This window comes from Adelges cooleyi, unplaced genomic scaffold (assembly GCF_023614345.1).
Source record: "Adelges cooleyi isolate 19-005CV unplaced genomic scaffold, UGA_ACOO_1.1 ACOO_flye_CR_arks_rails_tigmint_CR_PRNA_108, whole genome shotgun sequence".
NCBI classification, from domain to species: domain Eukaryota; kingdom Metazoa; phylum Arthropoda; class Insecta; order Hemiptera; family Adelgidae; genus Adelges; species Adelges cooleyi.
This window is the reverse complement of record NW_026095761.1, coordinates 13,244,906-13,268,829: the sequence shown is the minus strand read 5'-3', so window position 1 is coordinate 13,268,829 and position 23,924 is coordinate 13,244,906. Positions and strand designations below refer to the sequence as shown.

Below are 23,924 nucleotides of genomic sequence, written 5' to 3'. Positions count from 1 at the left end.
TAGTATAAAATCTCATGTAGGTATCCTTAAAGATACTGTAATATGTAATACACCGTCATTATTGGTTGTGTCCAAAAAAGATAAATATACCGCTATTCTTGTTATTCTATCCAAAAAGACATAATGCCCTAATGGTGAAATACTTAAAATTTGTTAAAATTTTATAAAAATAATACTTAATTAGATATTTGTTTTTAGTTCAACGAATAACACATACTCTACGCAAATCATAAAACACTAACATAAAAATTGTTATGTTTTTTTATCTTAATAGGTCTATGAGGTTAAGTGTACCTTTAATGATACAACTATTAAATGTATCTTTAATTAAAAAACTGTCGTGTGAATTTTTTATTTCTGCCAAGTTTATGGTTAAATGCGAATTATTTTAGTAGTTTTTAACTGATATTAAACGCATTTCAACAAACTCCCATTAGGAACACTATGTGAGGTGCTAGACTCCCAAAAAAAACGGCTGGGGGCTTATGTTTTTGTTTTGTTTTGTTTTTCTTTTATTCTTCTTGACAAGTATCGCCTGTATGCATTATTTCACTCGAACAAAAGCAAAAAACTACACATACATATTATTTACACATTTTTCAGACTGTACAAAATTATTTGCATAACCCAAGTGTTTTAGTCAGCCATATTCGAAAACATGTACGCGGGTACTACCTAGGGACGTCATTATTTTACTTTATTTATTCTGCAACGGCAAAAACGTGACTGAAAAGAATATTTTTTTATTATTGCGCTTTCTATAATGTACAGTTGTTTTCAGTTGTTTATTATTGTATACATATATATATATATATATATATATATATATATATATATATATATATATATATATATAAAGACTTTCGATATACTTAAACGACGATAGTGTTGGCAAAGTAAATACATTTCAATAGTAATCGTCTCGAGCACTTCGATATCATAAAAATATATAATAGTCTAGTTTTACATATACTTTAATATTTTACAAAGACATTTTTTTTGTCAGTACAGTGTTTGAATAGAATAAACATAATAATATATTTTCGAGTCGTGCCAGCGAAGCGTAACGATAAAAACAATAATGTGTAAAAAACGGATAATATTAATAATTATTAATTGTACCTACACGTCTTGTTGTACTTAGGTTGTACTTATATATATATGTATAAGGAGTGGGTTTATCTTGGCGGCGGTGCACGCTGCCCATTCTCCTCTCCCGTCGGTTTGCCAAAGACAAAAATCTATGTTTAAAAAATAGCTTCGTGCTCGGAGGGCGTGGAAACGACTTATTCCTTCCGTGTGCCAAGTGACCAATGAGGAGACGACGTTTTGTGTCTTATATGAATAATTACACCTTGTATATTATAATATTATGTACGGCATATACGGTATTTTCTTCTCGATCGGGTTTCGGGTGTATCAATAAATACAGGTAAATTATTCGAGTACAATACTATAATAATATAATATCGTCGGCACCAGGTTCTTGTTGTAAGAGAACAGAAATAAAACAACAAAAAGAAGATTAATAACTATTGTACATAGATTGTACATACAATACTATAATCAACGAAATCGCCAACATTTTTTGTACTTACAAGTTACACATTAGTTATATTATATTTTTATCATTTTGTTCTCCAGTAAAATATTTAAACAAAAAAATCATTATATACCTTTTAGTTATTCCTTAAATGCTTAAATGCCACCATATTAAAAACAACAATATTTAGCTTAAGAATTATCAGGTATATCTTAACTCGACGAGATGAATAGTTTTACACAAATATAGTGTATTGAGAAATACTGATTGACAGAGTTAGAGAAGATAAATAAAATATACTAATTACATTATCTCGTTGAATTTCAAACACTTGTCAAGGTACCTTAAAGGTAAAACAATATGTTCACAGTGCTGCGTCGAAGCTAATGTGTATTATATTATGTATCAGAAATTAGGAGTGCAAATTAATAAAGGAAATTCAAGAGTAAAGAAATTGGTCATTTGATCAATATCTATAATTTTATTTTATTTCACTTGTATTATTTCCTATTTTTTTTTTAGTCTTATTAATATCATATTAATAGGTACGTTGAATATCTGGTATCTTGGTTCACATACATTTCTAGATTTCTCTTTATCACGATTATTTGTTTTCTTTAAGTCCAGTAATTAATAGTGTTTGTTCGTTAACGGTATCTAAAAACAAACACAGACTTTTGTTCTATATGTCAATACCCAGTATTGTACAATTTTTATACTTAAAGCATTTGTATAGACAACGGTAAATTTATGTTCTTCCGAGACAATACAAGTAAGTATTTTTTTTTTTTTTTGCTTGTCAGGAAAATAAGGCACTTACGTTTTTATTGGCACTGATGGTAAAGGGCCTAAACGAGATGTTGCACAGAGGGTAATATTTCAGTCTACTGTCGCTGTCAGTGACATATTATAGTTTATAAGATAAGATTCACTACAGGAGAAATTAAACACTGTCGAAAGTTTCGTTGTTAAAACATTTTCCTTTCTATATCGGTGCATTATTTTGGTGGTGCTAAAAATCACTAGACATAAACAATATAGCAAACACAATCTCTGGCCGTGTTTAATATACAGGTAACTTCTTCTGGCGGCACAAGCACGGGGAATGTAAAAACCACAGTGTGTGTGTGTGTGAATTTATAGTGAAGTAATTGAAAGGCTAAAGAAAGACAGACAGAGAGAGAGAGAGTGAGAGAGATAGGTAAACCGCGGTCACGCGTACTCCTTTAATTAATACACGAGTGGGCGGCGGCGGCGGCGTACGTCGGTTAAGACCTTTATACAGGCCGAAGTGCGCATAATGGGTTTATTTATTATACACATACAATTTGTGGTGTTTTTTTGAACCTCCCCATAAAAAAATGTGTAGATGTGATACACCGTCGGCGGCGACGGCACGCGTGTCCCGGTAACGCGCGACACGCGACCAAGTACTCCAGAAATGGCCGTACACCGAGTAATGTTATCTCGAGTGCCCGGTATACTTAAGTGCCGGAGGGTAAACAAAAAAAAAACAACAACGCAACCGGATACCGGAGAGAGAAATATATACATTTTTGAGTATCGACCAAAAAAAAAAAACGGATTAAAATAATACCTACCCCGGAAGAGGGTAAAAAAACAGCGTTGTTGACTATATAACAAACAGTTATGTGTTTTTTTCCAGGGAAATATTTAAGTATATGCGGATTTAAGAAGCCCACATAGACATTGATGTTTAGTTTAGCGACAGTGATTTTCATATTTTAACAAATTTATCGTTAAAAAATTAATTTAAAAATGTTCTTAGTATCCCAAGACCTCTCCTCCCACCTGATCTCTGCCGATGTAAAGCGATCATTGCGTTAATGCGGTATCTAACTTGCAACTTTTATTGTTATTATTAATTAACTGGAAACTAATGGAAAAGTTGATCCGCCTAAATAATTAATAAATTATTATACCATCAAATATGAGTAATTTTTTTTACACCTTTTGGGGCTTTCACCAATTGACTTTGTAGAGAATAGAAAAACCTAAATAGAATAGAGAATTTTAGAAAACAATTTTAGAGAATAGAAAACCTCAAAAAATCAATTATAAGAACAAACAAGCATTTAGAAATTTAATTCATATTTCAGTACAATTTTGTCTAGTTTAAGTATGTTAAGCCTTCAAGATAATGTTAGAAGTTTTAAGCTACAAAAGTGTAAAGCCAGTAGCGATAAACAACTATGGTACTATAATGGGCGATAATTATAAAAAGGTTACTCGTTCCCTTAAAAAATCAAGAAAAACACCCAAAAAGGGTTTACATATTTTCAACTACGCCACGCTGTAACGTTAAAAAAAATATTTGAGTTATTTTCAAATTATTTGTATGGGATATTTTTTTAGATAATATAGTACTATTGATATACCTCGACAAGCCAAAAAAAACAATATATTTATCAAAACCTCGTTTCCTCCTGAAGGGGTGGAAACTTTTTCTTAATTTCACCTTTTCGAGCCAAGTGGGATTATCACATGTACGATTTCCTTAAAAATCTGTGGACAAACTTTTGTTTTTTTATTAGGAACACAATACACTTTGATCGTAGTAAACTACTAGATAGCGACTAGATTTCTTATCTTGTATCCTATTTTCCATATCATTATTCACAGCCAGGAATACTCCATATTATAATGGTTAGGTATGTATATCGATTGTTGATAATTGGCAGCAAGTGTGTGTGTTGATGAAGTGTCGATTCCGATTTAATCTTCACTATTGCCCCGACTTGCCCTAACTTGTTTCTTGCCCTTCAATTCCAAAAGATTATGGCCTTACAGAAATATATCACTCGGTGTTACCCGTTTATGATACAGTACAGTATTGAATATTATAATCATTTTTATTTTATTTTCTTACAGTGGAATCGAAATTAATTCATTATCCGAATATTATAATACCTGTACTGCACACCGGTAATGTTTTTTTTTAACAGTTGCCCGTAGGTGCTTTAATAATATTATTCTATATATATTCAATTGCCTCGTTCGTGCTTTCCTATAATATGTGTGTGTGTGTACAAAACTAATCGAATCGTCTAAATCAACCTGGACCGGGCACGCTCTTCCCGAATATATTATAGTATATATAATATATACTAACGGCCGTTGCGCACAGATACATATACATATATATATAAATTAATATATTACAAGTAGGTATACGCATATATATAGGCCGCTAGTATTATTCTTAGGGGAGACGTGGCACGCGGCCTCGGGGGACGGGAAAACGAACAGCGCGCGAGCGGGCCAAGATCGATTCCCATTAAAACGGTCCGGTCCGAGAAAAACGTCTTGAGACTTTATAATATAATATTATATATTATAAGTTATAACGAACCGAGAGAGAGAGAAAGAGACCGCGGTCGGTCCGTTGGAGGAGCCAAACTTACTTATGCGCTTGTTTATACCTATGTATATTATAAAATATGTATTAACGAGCGAAATGCACAATGTGATTATCAGACCGGGCCGGTAAAAATCGTCGACTAATGAACGGGCACGAGATACACGTGCCCGGGGCACCACAACAAGACAAGTGTGTTTCCCCAGACCGAGACGATTTTTCACTAAACGACAGTGTACAATTAATAATTAAGAACCAACCGGTAGTAGGTTATTGTCTCTCCGTTTTGTGTCCGGCGATACGCTGCCAAGACAAACGGGCAGGCTTTTTTTTTTTTTTGGTTATCTTATATATTGTGCTTATCCCGTCCATGTACGACCATTGACAGCCGACCTGGCTTAATGAACCCCCCGCGAAATCAGTCATAACGCACACACAGCAATTATGTAACACCGAACGTCTTAAGTGTCATCCGTCTTGAGCACCGCCGCGCCACTGACCCAGACTAAACCCGGTCTCTAAAGGGAGTGTTTTTCACAACGCTGAATCGCCACACGTTCTTGTCTTTTGCTGGATATAATATATGAAAATAGATCACTTACCGGCATTACCTGTTCTTACTTCTTTAAAATTGTTCTCACTGGCTGTCAGGAGAATTCAAGCCAATTTAGGTTGCTGCTAAAATATATTGGCCGTTACTCCTTAATTGTAACAATTACAAAGTTCCTTCTTACTTATCCTATATCTCTAATAAATAATATATTTAAGAGGAAAAATATGGAGGAAAGTGGAAACTGGTCGGAAACAAGTGTGAGAATTGAAAATCCTGAAACAGAATCGTTGAACTTACCTAAATAAAATATTTATTTAAGAAATCGCAACAATTTCAGATCCCTAGCTCAAGTACAGCTGAAATATGACACTTCGAAAATCACTATTTCATGACAAAAATGTTTTCATCAAGTTACAGCCTATTGAAACTGATAAAACTGTTAATTGAATAACATGCTAAAAAAACGTTTTACATGAAATATCAAAAGAAGAAAGTGTCATATTTCGGATTAAGAATGTTTTTTTAGATAGAAATTGAAAAAAATTATATTAGTTTTGCAAAATAGAATTGATGTAATGAAAAATAAAAATTTCCCTTGTTAATCTAATGCAAAAAAGTAATCATGAGAAAGTACTTAGAGTTGAGCTAGGGATCTGAATTTTTTGGGGATTTCTTATTTCTAAAGGCTACAATCAGTAAAAAGGGTAAGCCGTGGTAAAAAAAAAACAGTAACATATATTATATATATAATATATATTAGTCGGGGGGAACAAGTTTATAAGTGATAAGATAGTTATGGAAATAGTGATGATAGGAACTTGCTGATAATATAAATTCTATAATAATTATGAGATGTGATTGATGTAATGTGTACAACATTACACATTTATATTATATTTTGCATTGTAAAATTATTTTTTTAAAAAAGCCAAAAATATTAAATATAAAAACTCTTTGGTTTTACAATACTACTGAGAAATCTTCTAAAAGTTTCCTCTCTGCCAAATAAAATATGTATAGAATTAGTACCTTACTCGATGGCTTTATTAGCCTAATTTGCGTCCTGCGATAAATTAAATTGGCATTTAAAAAAAAAAAATTGTTTTATATAACTTACATTGTAAGTGGTAACAAAATTACAAGACATTTTTGGCACTGAAGTATTGAACCATTATGGCGTGTCGATTTCTCTTAAATTTTTTTTTAAAAAACCCGTATTGGCCGCTGTGAAATAATTTTCATATAGTGAACTCACAGAAGAGAAGAATCTTAACATGTTCTTTAGGATTACTTATAAACATAATATTATAATACAACGGGCGCGTATAATGATAATTATACACTGACCACCATCGCCGCTTGCTATCGTCGTAGGTTACCACTTACCATAATATTATAAATATGGTTAGGTATATTGTACAGGTAAGTGTGTGTGGAATCTGTGTATATTATAACATATTGTGTATACACAATATTTCATGCGTCCGATATTCCACAGATTCCGGATTGAATTTTTTCGACATTCTTCACAGACATTCTTCGACAGTACTTAATTGTTATTATAATAAGATGTATGTACCTATACACATAGCTGTTGGACTACATGGTAGCGCAATTACCGTACACATACCTCTCAGCCGTGAACCATCCCCCTACCCCGACCATCATAGTAAGTGCATAATAACGCATCCTTAGACCTTGTAACGATTTCATAATTTCATTTATATAGCTAGTAGAATTTGTAGAAATTGGCAAAAAGTATTCGAGTATTAATATTGATGTACCAATAAGTCTCAATGTATATTAGATTAATCCAGATAATATATCATATTATGTATATTAAAGAAGAAAAACTGAACTTATAGACAATGCCCGAATTGGAGGGGGGGGGGGAGACTGAGTACCCCAACTATTTTTTCAGAAATTGTAGCGTACTAACAGCTAGTTTTTTAAGTACTACTTACTTTTATTTCTCCGATTCGACCACTGCTGCTTATATAGGTGCACTATGCTAATATTGTATGCATCGCAAGACGTTATATTATCTTGAATCAATGTCCACCGCTGACTTGCTGGACAGTGAATTTCTTATACACCAAATAGATACCAAATAGATACCATATTACTACTGACTACTACTGACTTGACCTCACTGCGACTTTGCCACTACCAATACTGACTATATCACCGACTCGCTATTTGCTCGTCATAATTACCACTCAGTCGGAGAAACGTGCCTTTTGCCACACGCACAAAACATATTGTCAGCGCCCGTGGAGACATTCGGAGGGGTTTTCGGTAAATTAGAGTCGAATCGGTCCCCCGGGGCGAAACGGGTATAGATGATTATTAAAAATGCAGGCAACCAGCAACCGAACCGTGTGTGTGGCAGCGGTTTTGTCAACACGCTCATCGTCATCATCGCATGCATATTATTATGTGTACCGGGGCAAAGGCCGAGAGGGAAGGCCCGATGAAAGGGTGGTGCGAGAAGGCACAGGGGGTGACCGGCGACGGTGTTTGTGTTGAGGTTTGTATGTGCCGAACAACCCTTTATTTTTTGGTCGGCCGATCAGAGTGAGAGAGAGTTAAGTGGACCAAACTCATCGGAGGACACGCGACATCTTGCAAACGAGTATATTATACTTACCCGTCAAAATAATAAAGGCGCGTGCTGAGGTCTATACTATTATTATTATTATTATTATTATTGTCATCGTCCGCATCGTGTGAAACGCGCCGGATCGAGTGACTAGAGCTTCTTATTGGAAAAAGACATTGTCAATAAAACTACTGGCGTCGAGCTAGACAATATTGCCAAACAATGGTCTGACTTGGAAAGAAAACGATTAAATAATATTTAACCACTTTTTCTGTAATTGCGTTCTTTGTTATACAAACACATCCGTTTGCAAGTTTAAAATTAACATAAAACGTTGAGAAAAATGTTACCATTAAAAATGATAGAAATAAAATAAATTGACAATAGACCAAACGGACTTGGCTGTCCCACTAAAACAATATCTTCCCTACGTAGGATATACTATTTAAGATGTGACAAAAGGCTCAGATCAACTGAACGGTCCTAGTTTATCAATGGTTGCATTTCAATGATGTTTATTGTACTATTTATGTTTTGTTTTATTTAATGACTATACAATTACCGATAGCGTACTATATGCTAATGGTCAGGTCGAGGCGTCCGCATATTATTATAAAATAAACGGTTAGGATTTTTTTTTTTAGAGCTGAGGTTAAAAAAACAGGAACAGTACCGGCGCGTTGTTATCGCAGATCTTGATGCATTTCTATTAATGTAATATATATACATATTTTTTTTTATCAAACAACACATGAAAGTATATAATTTCATGTGCACCGGTGATTTATAATTACTGTATTATTATTATTATACGGTCTAATAATCGGCAGAGCTTTAGCTGGAAAACCAAACGGGTCGTCCAACCCACCCCCTCGAGATCCTTATCCGCCGACCGTGGCATTACACAATGGTCGTCCTACGCATGTTATGTTAGGTCAGAAATCGGTCAGGTACCCTTAACACGCCCCAGCATACGCATATATTACTTGAATGACTACTGTATCGAATCGCTTCATAAAACATTTTATAGTCCAAAGGAGGACACGTTTTCAAGTTCAAAACATAACACAAGAGCAAAACGAAAATTATATATTTCAATATGACTTTATGGGAAATGTTCTTCGAAGTCGATCAAAAAAACCTGCTTAGTAGGTATTGTAAAAAAAATTATGTTTCTTGTACTTATCATAGATTTTACTTAAAAAACGAGCCATTTATTAATTATAACAATAATAGTTTACAAAACATATTGTATAAAGAAACCACAAAATATGAATAAACACAAACATCCGTGTTATTCTATACTAATTACAATATATTAATAAATTATTTTTTCATTCTTAATTTAAATTATCATTAAATACTAAAACTAAAGACCGAAGTTAACGCTCAAGTCGAAATCCAACTTATTAGGTACAGGCTCAGATTATCCTGCTTAGGGGCCCCATATAAGATTTTACCCATATAAGATGTGTTGTGGAACTGAACTTGAAATGGGTTCGTTTATTTATTATAACATTTTTTTTCTACCAACAGCTGTAGAATAGATTTTTAATTTTTATAAATACCGTTTGTGGAAACACGTGTTTTTAAGTAACGGTAATAATATAAGGGTGGTTTATTGTAAAAGTGGTGTAAATCCGATAAATGCAAAAAATAGAAAACACTCAATGAATACTTGTAATGTTTTTCATACACATATTATATTAGGTATGTGTCAAAAAGTGTGCGGACAGGTGTATTCCGTGCGTAAACAAATATTAAATCAAATTTTTTTTTTTTCGCGGTATTTTTATTTTTTGAAAATTATTTTGCTTTTTTTTACGCGATTTTTTACACAATATTACACATTTTAACGACTTTTATAGATATTGACAGAGAGCAGGACAAGCGCCTAATATTTATATATACATACAGTAGAATTTAGTGTTTTTACATTTATTGTTATAAATATAATGTATAAAATACTAAAAAACAAAATTACCCCGAGACCGCTTATTGTTGTGGGCGGAATACATTAAACGCGATTTTGACACGAGGCCCCTGCCAAGTCGTTTGCGGTTGTCTCTCGCACCGGTACATCATATCATATTGTAAGTATATATTATTATAAAATATATTATGCACTTCTACATACACCCATATGGTTACAGCAGAAGGAGACGAGGCGCGATAGCCGTGCCCCAAGCCATCACGAAGGGGTACCCCTTTCCTTTGGCTGTAGGACGTCTTAAGATCGGTGTACTCGTGACAGGTACGACACACCGACCGGTCCAGCGGTAATGTCTGAATTTTTTTACTTTCAAGATAGTACTTGACATGAATATTTTGCCTTTTGAGCTTCTGCTCAAGTCCACATCCAGTGAACGTGGAAGTCTGGGTCGGCTCGACAAAAATATAATAATTGTATTTCTTTTGAGACACAATACAAAATTTAATATAATTTGATTAAGTATATAGTTAAGCGATTGGTTGTGTAATAAACGCACCGTCTAATATTATAGGTACGTGATTGATGTTTAGTGTAATATTATAAACGGTTATTCGCGTGATGTCTGGAATGAAAAGGAAAAATTGGTTTAAACCTAATTCCAGGGTAGGTTGATATCGTGCAAGGGATCCCACGCGGTAGACTATATTCTCTAAAAAAAAATATTATTAGGTATTATTATTATTGTACCGTTAAACGGTTCGACCCGTCAAGAACAACAATGTTCTCAAAGATAGCTTAGTTGCCTAATAATATAAAACCAAAAATTCTTAAACCGTGTTGACACTACAGGGAAATGTACAAATCAAACTTAGTGCTTATACATGCTTGAATCAACACATTTCTCAGCAAGTTCGATACCAGAATATAATATGGTTTCATGCATTCACCTTTGAGAGCATTCTCAAGTAAAAAAAAAGTGTTCAAAAGAGGATTAATAGAAAACAAAACAAAAAATCAACAAAGAAACGCCTGTGTAAACATTTCTGTGCAATCTGTCGGAGCGCCTTTCGCCTTGTGTAAAACTTTATATTTCTACTGCCGGGCGTTTAACCCTGTTAACTGTGTGAAATGGGGAAAAAAAGAAATGTTCATTGAAATCGATAAGAAAGAAAGAGTAACGTTCAAACGAGAAAATAAAATAAAAAAAATCACACGCGAATACAATATATAATATAAATTATGGTGAATTTACCCTTTTTCTCCTACTGCACCATTATATTGTATTATTATTATTATTATTATTATTATTATTAGGTATAGGTACTTTGTTCGTCTGACAAAACACGGAGAGTGTATCAAACGGACCGCCAAACTTGATCCAAAAACGGATGGGGGGGGGGGGGTTAAGTGAAGTCGCCCAGGTTACATGCCAGCTAAAGTATTACAATATATCTATATAATATAATAGTATGTGTCCTGTACGATATTATATTCTTTTGTGCGCGTTTAACATCTGCTAAATAACTGGTATTGTGTGTAATAATACCGTATATATCCCTATACATATATGTGTAGTGTGTGTACACGGTTTTATTACTGCTGTACACGAATACGATAAATGTAGTACACACACACACACACATTGAACTGTATTGTAAATTTAATTATTACTATAATGATAAAGTTTTACCGTCGAGTATAACATACTCAATGTATATTTTTTTAAACTATACACAATATTTTTTTGTTCTAATTTACATGGATATATATATATATTTTTTTTTTTGATAGGTACCGTACGGATCACACTTGCACGAGCGTAGGAGTAGAGGATAATATTATAGTGTTTTTTTTTATTTTTATGGGCGTCACTCATAATATCCGGATCTGGTCGGTCTTAACTTTAAAATTATAACTTGCCCGGCACCTTAAGCACGATAATTATCCGATCGTCGGTCGACGTGCACCGTCCGTCAAACGCATGACAATCAAAATATTATACCCGAATGAGTGTATTTTACTGTGTTTTATGGGCGAGTACACTTATAGATATATATGCTTTGCTGTCTAAGTAAGTGCTAATCTGAGCTGCCCTACTCACGGACTAACCCCAACGACACGTGTCAAGATATTGATATTATGTCCATAAGAGCTTTTGACACAATACAAACAAACTTTCTAGGCAATATGTAATGACCCGTTCAATTCCTATGCACAAATTCTTCCATCTCGTTAATCTTGCTCCTCGCTTCTCTATTTCTCTTTTGTCTGTATGAATTTCCAAGTGCATACTTATATTTTATCATGTAAAACGATTCAGTAGGGTAGATATACAATTTTCGATTGGGTGCTATGAGTTAGGTATTATAACGATATTTAAATTCAACGTATAATCTGTAAAAAAAAAAAAAAAACACTATTAACCATTGAAAAGTCGAGTGTGTGTGTGTGCTTTACATACCAGTGAAACCGAATTATTATGCCCCGAGGACACGAAGAAAACTCATTAGTATACAGGCGGCGTGGACATTAAGAAATTGAACGGTTCAAATGTGTACGGGTTGCCCGAAGCAAATTTAACTGTCCGAATTCGAAATGTTATCAACAGCGACAGCCATAGAGACTAAAGTGTAGTATATTATAATATTATAATAAGTATAGTAATAATACCTTTATAACATATATTTTATTATCATTTTTTGTTTTGTTATTCCTTTGATTTCAATCCTTTTTTATCAACCGGTCTAGTATACATTTGAAATGCCATCGCATGCGTACAACATTATAACTGTTTGGTAAAAAATGATCAATCAATCGGTCCGGTTGGCGGGAAATGTCGAAAACAAAACGATTGCGTTGAGTTATATTTAAAAAAAAGAAACCAAACACGAATACATAAATACAGACAAGTCGCACTGAAAATTAATATATCTCGCTAAGGGTTGAGTTTTTAATTAGAAAACAAAAAATTACATTATTATAATATAAGTGACTGTTGAAAACAAAAATGCTTTTTCGCGTAATGCATTTTTAATTTTCAATTTAAATTCATAATTATTATTATGGTAAGAGGATATGGCTGATACGAGAACAAGGAGGGATTGTACCCGCGACCACCCGACACACGGTCGAATCCAAGTGGTCAAAAACACTTATTACTTAGTAGTCTTAAGAACATATATACTGATAATAAGTGTTTTCGATCCGGGTAATCCTTAGAGGTTGGGAAAATTTTTTTAATATTACAATGTAGTATCGATAAACTGATTTTTATACAATCTATTAGTTATGAATTTCTATGAATATTTGTTATTTATAAAATACATCCACTTCAACCGTAAACTATGTAAATCGAGTTGTATTAATTTTCCTAATAATGTGGATGTCATACTATATTGTAAGAGGCTATTGCCAAAGCGTTCATAAGACGAGACACAGATTTAAAACCAACAGCCATATCCCTGTACAGTTTGTACACAGCTTGAGCCTATAATATATCATATTATGGAAAGAACCACTGTCAGGGTACAGCTGTTGTAAATTGAAGGGCTACGTTTTACCCGGTTTAGAAACAGCTTTAAAGCCTCAATTAATATTCCGTGTATTAAAGACTTTTTATCCGTTTTATTGTAATTAACAAACGCGCTTGGTGAGTTTTGGTATTGCACGCGTCGCCGGCCAAATGCGATTTGTACACCGGGCAAAGTAAATTGGTCGTAAAATGAAGTTTATACCCTCTTAGTGGGGAAATTGGAATTTCCTCGGTGACCGCACACACGGCGGTAACGGCGAGCATATTACAGCCGAACGGTCTCGTAGGTTACAAGCAAGGAAGTAGGGAAAAAAATATATATACATAGACAGAACCGGAACTCTCGAGGAGGGACGATAAAACAGTTTTCCCAATTGAATTTCCCCTGTAAATGCGCGTGTACATGCACCGAGGGGTTTGATAGCGCGGATAAAAAGGATGAGACCCATTTTTAGTCTTTCGACAAATCTCTTTTCAGAGACGCCACACATGCATTTTTATGATTAAAATTAATATTAGTAATTAATACAATTATGGCATACAGCAACGGGAAACAGTTTTTTGTTAAATCTCTGACGAGGATGATGTGTGATAGCCGGAAAAACAATAATTTTGTGCGTTTGTACTTGTTTTTTTTTTAATAAGAATTCACATAAGATTTCTTCGGATATTTGTTTACAATTGACCGGCTATTGCTTTACTATACAATTTATTCCAATCGTGATATGTCTCTGTGTTTCTATTCGATCGAACCCACCCATAGCAATAATAATAATAATAATATTAATTATACGCTTTGAAGTTTCTATGAGTTTTGTGTGCTCGTCTAAACGACGGCTGGGCGTGAAAATCGTCTATATGCAATTTAATTACACGGTTCGGACGCTGTTTAAACAATTCCCACATAATATGAGTCTATAGTGTATTAGCCTATATGTACCATAAAAAACTTTATACGGTTTATGACATGTTTATTTCATAGTTTCCCTGTTCTCATAAGTTCTTTGTAAAAAAAAAAAAACTGAAAAATATACACTTAACGGGCTATAATATAAGTACGGTTAAGAGGTAAAATATTATACTACTAGGCAACATTATTATTTTTTTTTTTTTGAAATATTATCTTTCTATAAGAAATAAGTTTAATTCGAATTCTGATATAAGACACTGTTTTCTCCCATACTTGTAGATACAGCTTAAGGTATTATATTATTACAATAATTTGCGTATAAATCCGATTTTTGAACTTAAATTTCTATTATAGTTGGAATAAAAAAAATGTATGTTTCACATAATTTGGCTTCATAATTGTACTCATTTTCTTGAAAAAATATGAATACAAATTTACTATATATTTCAATACTCTGAATATTTTTACCTCCATCCGTCGTACATAACAGAAGTGTGGACATATTTTATGATGCAAATTCTATAAATGCTGCTAAATTCAGTTCGTTTGGTATGAAAGAATACAAAAACATATCATGATCTGGTGTTATAATATAATCTATTGCAAAATATAGTGATATATTATGTTCTTTGGACAATATTAAAAAATATAAACGATTCTGGAAACCACTGTAAATTCACTACAATGTCGTTTAATAATAAAAAAAAATTGAGGGCGATCGTGTGTGGTTTCTTGCCGAATTTCACTTTGATCACCACCAGTATATCAAACGCCAAATCTTATGTGCCAATCGAAACCAGAAAAAAAATAAAAAATCATTATTGATACAACCACAGTGCACGGCAGTTCGCGGCTATTATAATTAGAGGTTGACAACAACCTAGTGGTAATATATTATATATTATAGCTAAGTGTGTAATACTGCACACACACACACACACACAGAAATATACATACAATCATAACAATCCGGATGACTAATATACTATATGCTGGACCGACGGCTCGTGCATTATTATTCCTACTATAGAGGTCGTATAAAGCCTCACATATAAGTCACACTGTATCTCTGTGGTCTTAGAAACGCCTATTTTTGTTTTATTCTTCCTTTTTGCTGGGCTATCGCCCGGATCAGATACGGACCTGGTAATTACTGACCCGGTAAATACTGTATATGCACACCTCTGACCTGCACACATATTGTGAAATCTAATTTTTCCATCTATACGGTCGTCCGTCTGCGGTCAGAAGTGTATCTAAATTCTAAAATCTCAAACGATAAGTCAGCTCTCGTTTTTTTAATGGAGAAAAAATATAAAACATATTGTTTCGCCGCCGCCGAGGAAGAGCTCAGTATTATAGAAACAAGTATATTGTTGACGTTCTTATCTATATGATCTAAGAAGAAGGGTACTATGCTTGCAAGTCACATTATACATAATTTAAGTATAACCAAATATATTTTTTATGCTGAAAAAATCCGCATCGGTTAAATTTCACACGTGTTCCAAGAGCGTTACTGCGAGTCCAAAAGTAAACAAAATGTTAAAAATATGATTTTTGTTCAAGTATTATTTACCAAATTTTTACCAAGACAATACCCGAAGAAAACAATTTTTCTTTTACATTACAAAAAATAAAAAACACTTGTGTGATTCGGCGTGCGCGTTTAAATTTCGACTATTTACATGAATGAAAATATAATACTCGTTTGTTCTTGAAAATTCAAAAGCCTGTAAACATTTTTTAGACGGTACCCATGTAAACTTGAGCAATAATAATGTACATCTAATGTCGAAAAATACAAGGTCTTCTATAGAATGTTCCACCAGTTAAACGACCTATGCGAAACATTTGTATCATAAAATTATATTTTAAGGGCATTGTAATTGTTTTCTCCTTAGGTAACAATATATTAAGGGAGGTGTTATTTTGATATATCTTTAATAGCAACTAGTATATCAGTTTTTAGACATTGGATGTTAATCACATCTTTTAAAAGAACTTTTCACAATAACCGCAATGTTTTTTAATGAGTGTTCTTTAATTATATTTTATTTATCCATTATTAAAGATGATTACGCACAAAAGGCAAACAGTACAGTTAATAGAATAACACAATATATACATAATAAGTTTATGAATTTTGAGTAAAACAGTAAAAATAACTTAGTAATGAAATAATTATAACATTAAAATAACAAACATAAGTAAATAATAATCATATTATGCATGTAGTGTTAAGAATTTAAAATATTACAACATGCAGACCATAATAAAGTTGATGAATCATGATAGAAGTCAAAGTTACTAATTGCATTACATAAGTTAAGCCAACCATATTCAAAGATATACATATTCAAATGCTTGGACATTTTTTAACATAGAATAAGAATGACTCGAGGATCATTTATACTTGGGTATTACGTTTAACATTTCCGAACAACCAATTTTATTATTGAGCAGACTACACATCCAGTGTAAACATCCAGACATACTAGTCCAACGAGTTTGATTGACCCAAGTTCTAAAATGATTAATGTTTCCATAAAAAACCACACATATACCCTGAGATATTGAAGACTCACGATGAAAAAATCACACTGTATAGCATAATATATAAGTTTTAAGCTATGTACATTTGCTTACTCAAACAAATGACAATGCCAAAAAAAAAAAAAAATGTGTAAATAAACCGTTCGCGCATCGTTACCACCGTGTACGACGATGCCTTTGATACTAACCCGTTTACTAGCCAACACCAGTAACTCGTATACATTCACACCTAGCAGTAAAGTATAGAGTGTCTTGTAAGTTTTACACCGCAACACCAAAAAAAATGCAATTCGCCGGTTTCCTAATTTTTGGCATCATTTACATGCGACATGTGTCGAATGCAAAAAAAGCTGAGTATCGCGTTAAAGTGATGGACGACATGCTTACCACCAACCCTGGATGGCTTGAATTGGTCCCAACGGATGACAGTGGAAGACGGACGGTTACCGAAGATAACGTGGATGACAAAATCCGACAAGCGCAGCGGTTCTTGAGCTGCAAGTTCGCCACTGTGTTGGACAAACTGTGCGAGTACGGCAGGGGCATAGGCCCTGAGTGTACAGAAATGGACGACACGTACGACGCTCTGGAGTGTCTGGAAGATGTGCTGGAATCGCTCATAAGATCCGACTCGTTAGTGATGCGCATGCAAGGTTCGCTTATGTGGTTAAATCAGCTATCGTCGGCTGCGAAACCCTTGGACAACGCGCTATTGAAAATTCTGAAGGACTTCCAGAGATACTATAAAAACATACAACCGACATTCGACAGCGACTCGATCGCCAACAAATGTGACAATGCCATTAAAGCCGACGTAATCATGTGGACCGCGTCCGTCGAAGAAGTATTGACGGCCATCTTACAACGGTTAGATGCTTTCCGGAAGACATTTTGCGGGCTGACACCTCGGGTGGACGAAGACGGCAAACCGATTTCCTTGCACGCCTTGGCGGTCAAGAACATTAGCGAAACCTGTGTTCCCAATACCGTGCCCGAGTTCAAGAAACGCATTCGGGAGATACTGGAATCGTTCGAAGTGTCTTTCGACGGGCATTACGGTTTCAAATACGAACCGGTGTCGCAAGAGACCACCTTAACGTACGACCCACAACTGTTAAGACGGGTAAAACTAATGAATAAGCTTCTCGACAACGACGAATGGAAGAAGTTGGGAATTTTGGTAATTATAATGCCCGGCGGCCAATACGAGACGGTCCAAGAGTTGGTCGCGGTTGGCGCCAATAAAAAAATTGTCACCAAAGCAAATGTTGACGAAAAAACCCACAATGCCTATTGCTTTTTGTCCTGTAAGTACGCTTTGACGATAAAACGGTTTTGTGACTACGCCAGACTCATGTGGAAACAATGTGGTTCGCAAGAGACTGTCGATACAATAACGACTGTGACCAGACCGTTGGTCTCGAAGATGCAGCATGCTCTTGGACATTTCTATCTGTTATCGCCGCACATTGAATACAACAGAGAAATTTTCGACTCGTTGGAAAACTTCAGCGATTACTTCGAATCTAAAATTTACGAGGAAACAAGACAAGGCAAACAGATAAAAAAAAATCTAGACGTCCAAGCCGGAATGGCCATCATCTTACAAGATTTAATCACGTTCTACAAGCCGAATTGTGCTCCTCATAAATGGATCCACGATAAGTCTTTAGAGAAAACCACTTCGAAAGTCGCGTTGAAAAATCGCTTTCTAACAGAAACAGACGAGTTAAATGTGTCCATTTACGGTGCCTTTGGGTTTCCATTTGATATCAGTAAAATGAAAAATAAAGGCATCGCTGGGTTGAACCTCCATTGAGGAAACAATAGACAACATTTCATTGATTAAAATTATAATTGTTTGAACATAATATGTATTGTATGACTGTTTTTATTAACTCGTTATTTAAATATATATTTTTTAAACACCAAAGCATTTTTTGTATCATATTTTTCAACGTACTTAACCTCAATAAATAATCAGAGCGTATTTTAACTACTGCACTGGGCGACATTGTATTTAGTTAAAATGGTAAAAAAGACCAAGTACAGTCTAAATCAAGTTCTGCCTATACCAATACGGTAAAAAACTATATATAGGTTAAACCAAGCACAGTGTAGACAAGTAGGTATAATAGAACCAAGTACTGTCTAAACCACTGTCATGTTGGCTGTATTGACCCTACAGTCATTTTTAAGAGTTAAACTATTAATTAGAAATAAGTTTAACATGTATGGTTTGTTGGACCCCATCAAGGCTGACGGTAAAAGTATGCCGTAGGGTTATTAGATCCCACAAAGCAATAATATTCAAGTGTCGTTTTTTTAGCTGTGACAGTCAACCTGTTAACGAATCGCCCGCTGTAAGGACAATAGTGTAATGTATTATAATAATATATGCAATATTTAGTCTCCCGAAAGATCCGCGGACGCGCCCTGTACAGATCCACAAGCCATAAGTAGTGATTGTCGACCACATTAATGTTTGTGTTTTAGGTATCAAGCTATAATAATATAATATGTATATTATACTTGTATACTCTGCTGCGGCATTCCACGGATACCTGTTGTGTCCCGGGGCACGCGAGATATTTCAATAATGACTTGGGAGGCGGCGTATCGGAAGGAGTTAATAAGTCTCCCGGTTGTGCTTATAATATAGTAATACAAAAAATTAAAAAACAAAAAAAAACGAACGCCCATAGGGTGTATTGGTGGATCTGTGTGTGTGTGTGTGTGTGGGAGAGACTTATTAGAATTTCAGAAGAAAAATTTAAGAAACACACACAACAAATTCCCATATCGTGTCGATAATGACCGCGTCGATGACTTGAAGGTCTGTATGTGTCTGTTTGGGAGGGGATGGTCGTTATGTATACATCACAACACCCCCGGGGATGCGTACACCGTTATGGGCTGTAATTTTACAATTAATAGCCGATTAACTGGTATTTTTTTTTTTTTTTTCAAAGATTTGTTAAATCCTATTGCGGGTATCGCGTGATTTCGGCGACAACAGGATGAGAACTGATGCCAAGGATAAAATTCTATGCCGCCTTGTTGTTGGTACGGTCATTATATCATAGAACCGACACGCACTCGACTGGAATCGCGATAGGCATTGAACGAACGATTATCATCGACCAATAAGAACATAGAAAACGGTTTAATGAACAATTTTTAACAACAACAAAATCCCTAGCTGTATATTTGTTAATTTGTTTTCAATTTGGGTACCAGGGATCTATACTTACAAGCACATAGATAGAGATAATGAAAAAACCCAAACTTATTAACTTGGATTGTGCATAATATAATTAAAACAGCTGAACTTGGAATAGTTGCAACTTATGTTGAATCGCTGATGGAAGCGTTTAATTTTAAAACTGTTCCAGACTGGTAGTGTAATATTGCACCCACCTATTTTTTTTTTAACGTTTAACACCTTAGTGTGGAAGTTAACCGAAATTATACGCTGGCTACATCTGTGTGATATCTTGGATGCTGGCGGTTCAATCAGCATGCGTCTTATGTCGATGAGGGGCGTGACAGGTTTATTACGCTTCACAACACCAACAGAGGAAAAATACACACACATGTGATTATATTATTGTATAGTAAATTTAATACCGGTCACACAGTCTGCTTTTCGAGAGCTAACTGTACACTCATTACAGTGTTGATTTGTGAGTGTTTTTTTTTTGTTTTTTACTTTAATATTCCAGTGAGTACAATATACAAACTTATCGGCTACAAAGTTGTGCGCTTTTTGATTGGTCGCCGCCATACTGTAAGTAGGTAATGTGTTTATGATGGACAGTTCATTATTTTAGAGTCGTTCACCGATGAACTCACACAGCAGTGACAAATTGGAATAAAAAGTAACAAAAAAAAACAGTAAAATAAAAACTTATAAGTTTTTCAATCCGGAATATTTGCTACATTCACAATGTTAATTATTCATTATCAGTTTTGACTTTTGTGGTATAGACACATCTAAACGGTCCTTATGCATTTTAATCGATTCGTTGTTATTGTAAATAGCCTACATTTTTTTTTGTTTATATATTTTAAATAATATAAATAATTTAAGAAGAAGACAGTAAACTAATAACATAACTCACCAAAATTATTGCTAATGTGAAAATGAATATAATATCAATATCCACTAAAATGTAATTGTAAAAGCGATTTAACTCGATACGAATAAATTTAAAATGTTTAAATTTACATTGTTATGATTAAATGACTATAAATCAAGTTAAAACTATAACTATTAAGTTAAACAAAATAAAAAAATTAAATTTGAGTGCCTTTAAAATTTAGTATTTTTTTTCACAAAGCAATTCTTTATTAAAATAAACAAATATATATTATTAAAACAAATACTTTGACGTTTAAGCAATTAATTTTTTTATACTCATAAATAAGATATTTGGGATGTTGTATTTGTTAAGCATTGTTTTATTAATTGAAATCGCCTTTGTTTAAAATGAATTGTAAAATGTTTTACACAGTAGTAGGTATGTAAGTACAAAGCTGTATGTAATAATAATATTAATATAAAATCTCCTTTTGTTGTGAATTAAAAAAAATTATATTAACCATAACATAATATAGTATTTGTTTACCCGGCCGATAATAAAAGTAATTTATATTTTTTAAATACCTCGAAAAGAATTTACAAATTAAAAAACAAAAACAATAGATACCCCCCTCAAAAAAAAAAACGTATAACAAAAATAATAATACCATTTTAAACGTGTGGCGTGCACTAAAAAAACCAAATGATTTATATATCATATTAAAAAAAAAAAAAAACTTGTTCAGCAGCAGACACCGAGACGCCTGGCTTAACCGATTTCTGTGGAATGGTAAGAAAAAAAAATAACTACTTAATGGATAAAAAAGAATGCAGTAAATTACAACGTCATTCCGAAATTCCTTACATACTCGACTACTTAATTGCTCTGGGGTTTGGGTTAAATTAATAAGCGTTAAGGGCGTGCTCTACCTACACGTCAACGTACATAATATAACCGCTATAAAATATAATATGTATTATATCTAAACTGTGAAAAAAATATATTAAACGATTTCACAAAAGGGTTGGGGCTGAAGTTATGAATCATGTGAATCATCAATACTGTGTCTTGTCACTGATCTTCTGCCACCATGTTAAAGGGCTACCGCAAAACCTAACCGGTGTCAAGTTGGACTGGCTCGAGTATCATAATATTCAACCCGCAAGAGCCCAAAGCTGTTAACAAGTAAAACGCTAAAAGTTTCACAAACTTTTTTTACTTGTATTTTAATTAGTATGCGCTGACAAAAAATGTAAAAGCTAAATTAACCCACAAGTTTGTTTATTTTATCTGTTTTATTATTTAAACGCGTTTAAATCCGCCATTAACCGATTTTTAACCACCTCTGACTTTGCTGCTAATCTGTATGTTTTTAACTATGCTGTAAAAAACGGCCCTGAACCCAAAACTAAAATAGACCAGCTTTTTTTTATGTTGAATTTTGCCTCAAGAGTTGTTCCATCGCGCCTAGTTATTTTTTAAATAGCCTTCAAATTTGTAAAAAAAAAAACACCTGTTTTTGATATTTTCAACATGCTCTGTACGTTTGATTCTACAATTTGTATCCATACAAGGTTGTTTGTTATATTTTATTTTGCTATATTTTCTATTATAGTAATGGAGTAGTTTTTGGAGTATTTGAAAAGTTAAAAAAAATTCAAATTTTTGTAAGCATCTTTGACGTGGACGTGCCAGAGAAATATTGAGACAAGTTCTGAACGTTTTTCTGAAAAACATCATATTGAATGGAACGGAAAGCGCCAATATTTTGTCTACCGAACCCGTTTAAAAAAAAAAATTGTTGTTATAAAGTTCAACATCTTCTCTGTGGGGGGCTAAAAGGCCGAATTTCCAGATTCTTTTTTAAAGTGTTATATTTTTTAATTTTTTCTAATAAATTTAAAAATCTAAGACCAGTAGAGAAAATAGTATGTTTTACATAAAAAAAAAATTAAATTCATCCAAAGATACGCCAGAAAATGACTACGAAAAAACCTTAAAAGTTTTATAACCAGAAAAAGTTAATATTTGTTCACCTTTACCTTAGGCGGCATATATACAATGGCTACTAGATCAATTTTTATCAAACACTGCCTGTCCCTTACCCCTAAGAGGCGTTTAAAAAAAGGACTTGTGGTGAAAATTCTTATAAAAATTTTATTTACAGACCAATTGTATTATTTAACTATACTACGGATACATTGTGCGGATAAGTCTTATAAGCTATATAGTATAATAATTGCAGATAATCTTAAAGATTACTCAGGGGATGAAAAACAAAATAAATACCTGATCGACCGGTACTGACTGAGTTACGGTGAGAATCCAGTGGCGACGGCGGCGGCAGCAATCGAAGGGGGAAAACCCAAACTACGGTTTGAAAATTCTAAACGCGAATCCCGGAATAACTCCTCTCTCACTCTCTCTCTCTACGCATATAACTCCTACGCGCGCCTAACTCCTCTACAAAACTGTTGTGCGCCGGCCGTGCGGTAAAACTGTTTTGCGGACACTACCCTGGGCGGCGCGGCGCGGTGTGCTTGTACGGTCGCGGCGGCGGTGGCGGCACGATTATTATTATCGCGGTACAAACATTTGGCGCGGCTACCGCGGTAGCGGTTGCGCGACGCTCTGGGCGGAGTGCCCGGGGCCAAAGGGACGGGCATCTCCGCCCCGAGGGCGACTCACCCCTCGCGCGGGGGGGTGACCGCAGCGGCGACGTCGACGTGTCCCACAGGGATTTCCCTCCGAAAGCCTACACCTACCCCCACGTTCGGTCTCACGCCGCCCGCCCTCCCCTCCCCGGCGAAACGCGCCGCCGAAACGTAAGC

General features: G+C 34.3%; 1 protein-coding gene across 2 annotated transcripts in view; it reads right to left on the bottom strand.

Annotated features, from left to right (window-relative positions):
* The window catches only part of LOC126844467 (transcription factor AP-2-epsilon), a 125,499-nt gene extending 101,894 nt beyond the window's left edge, over window positions 1-23,605 (bottom strand). For both annotated transcript variants that reach the window (XM_050582697.1, XM_050582707.1), the window contains exon 1: window positions 23,383-23,605. The gene's annotated coding sequence lies outside the window, so the exon portion shown is untranslated. The remainder of the gene's footprint in view (window positions 1-23,382) is intronic.
* Between the last annotated feature and the right edge of the window lie 319 nt (window positions 23,606-23,924).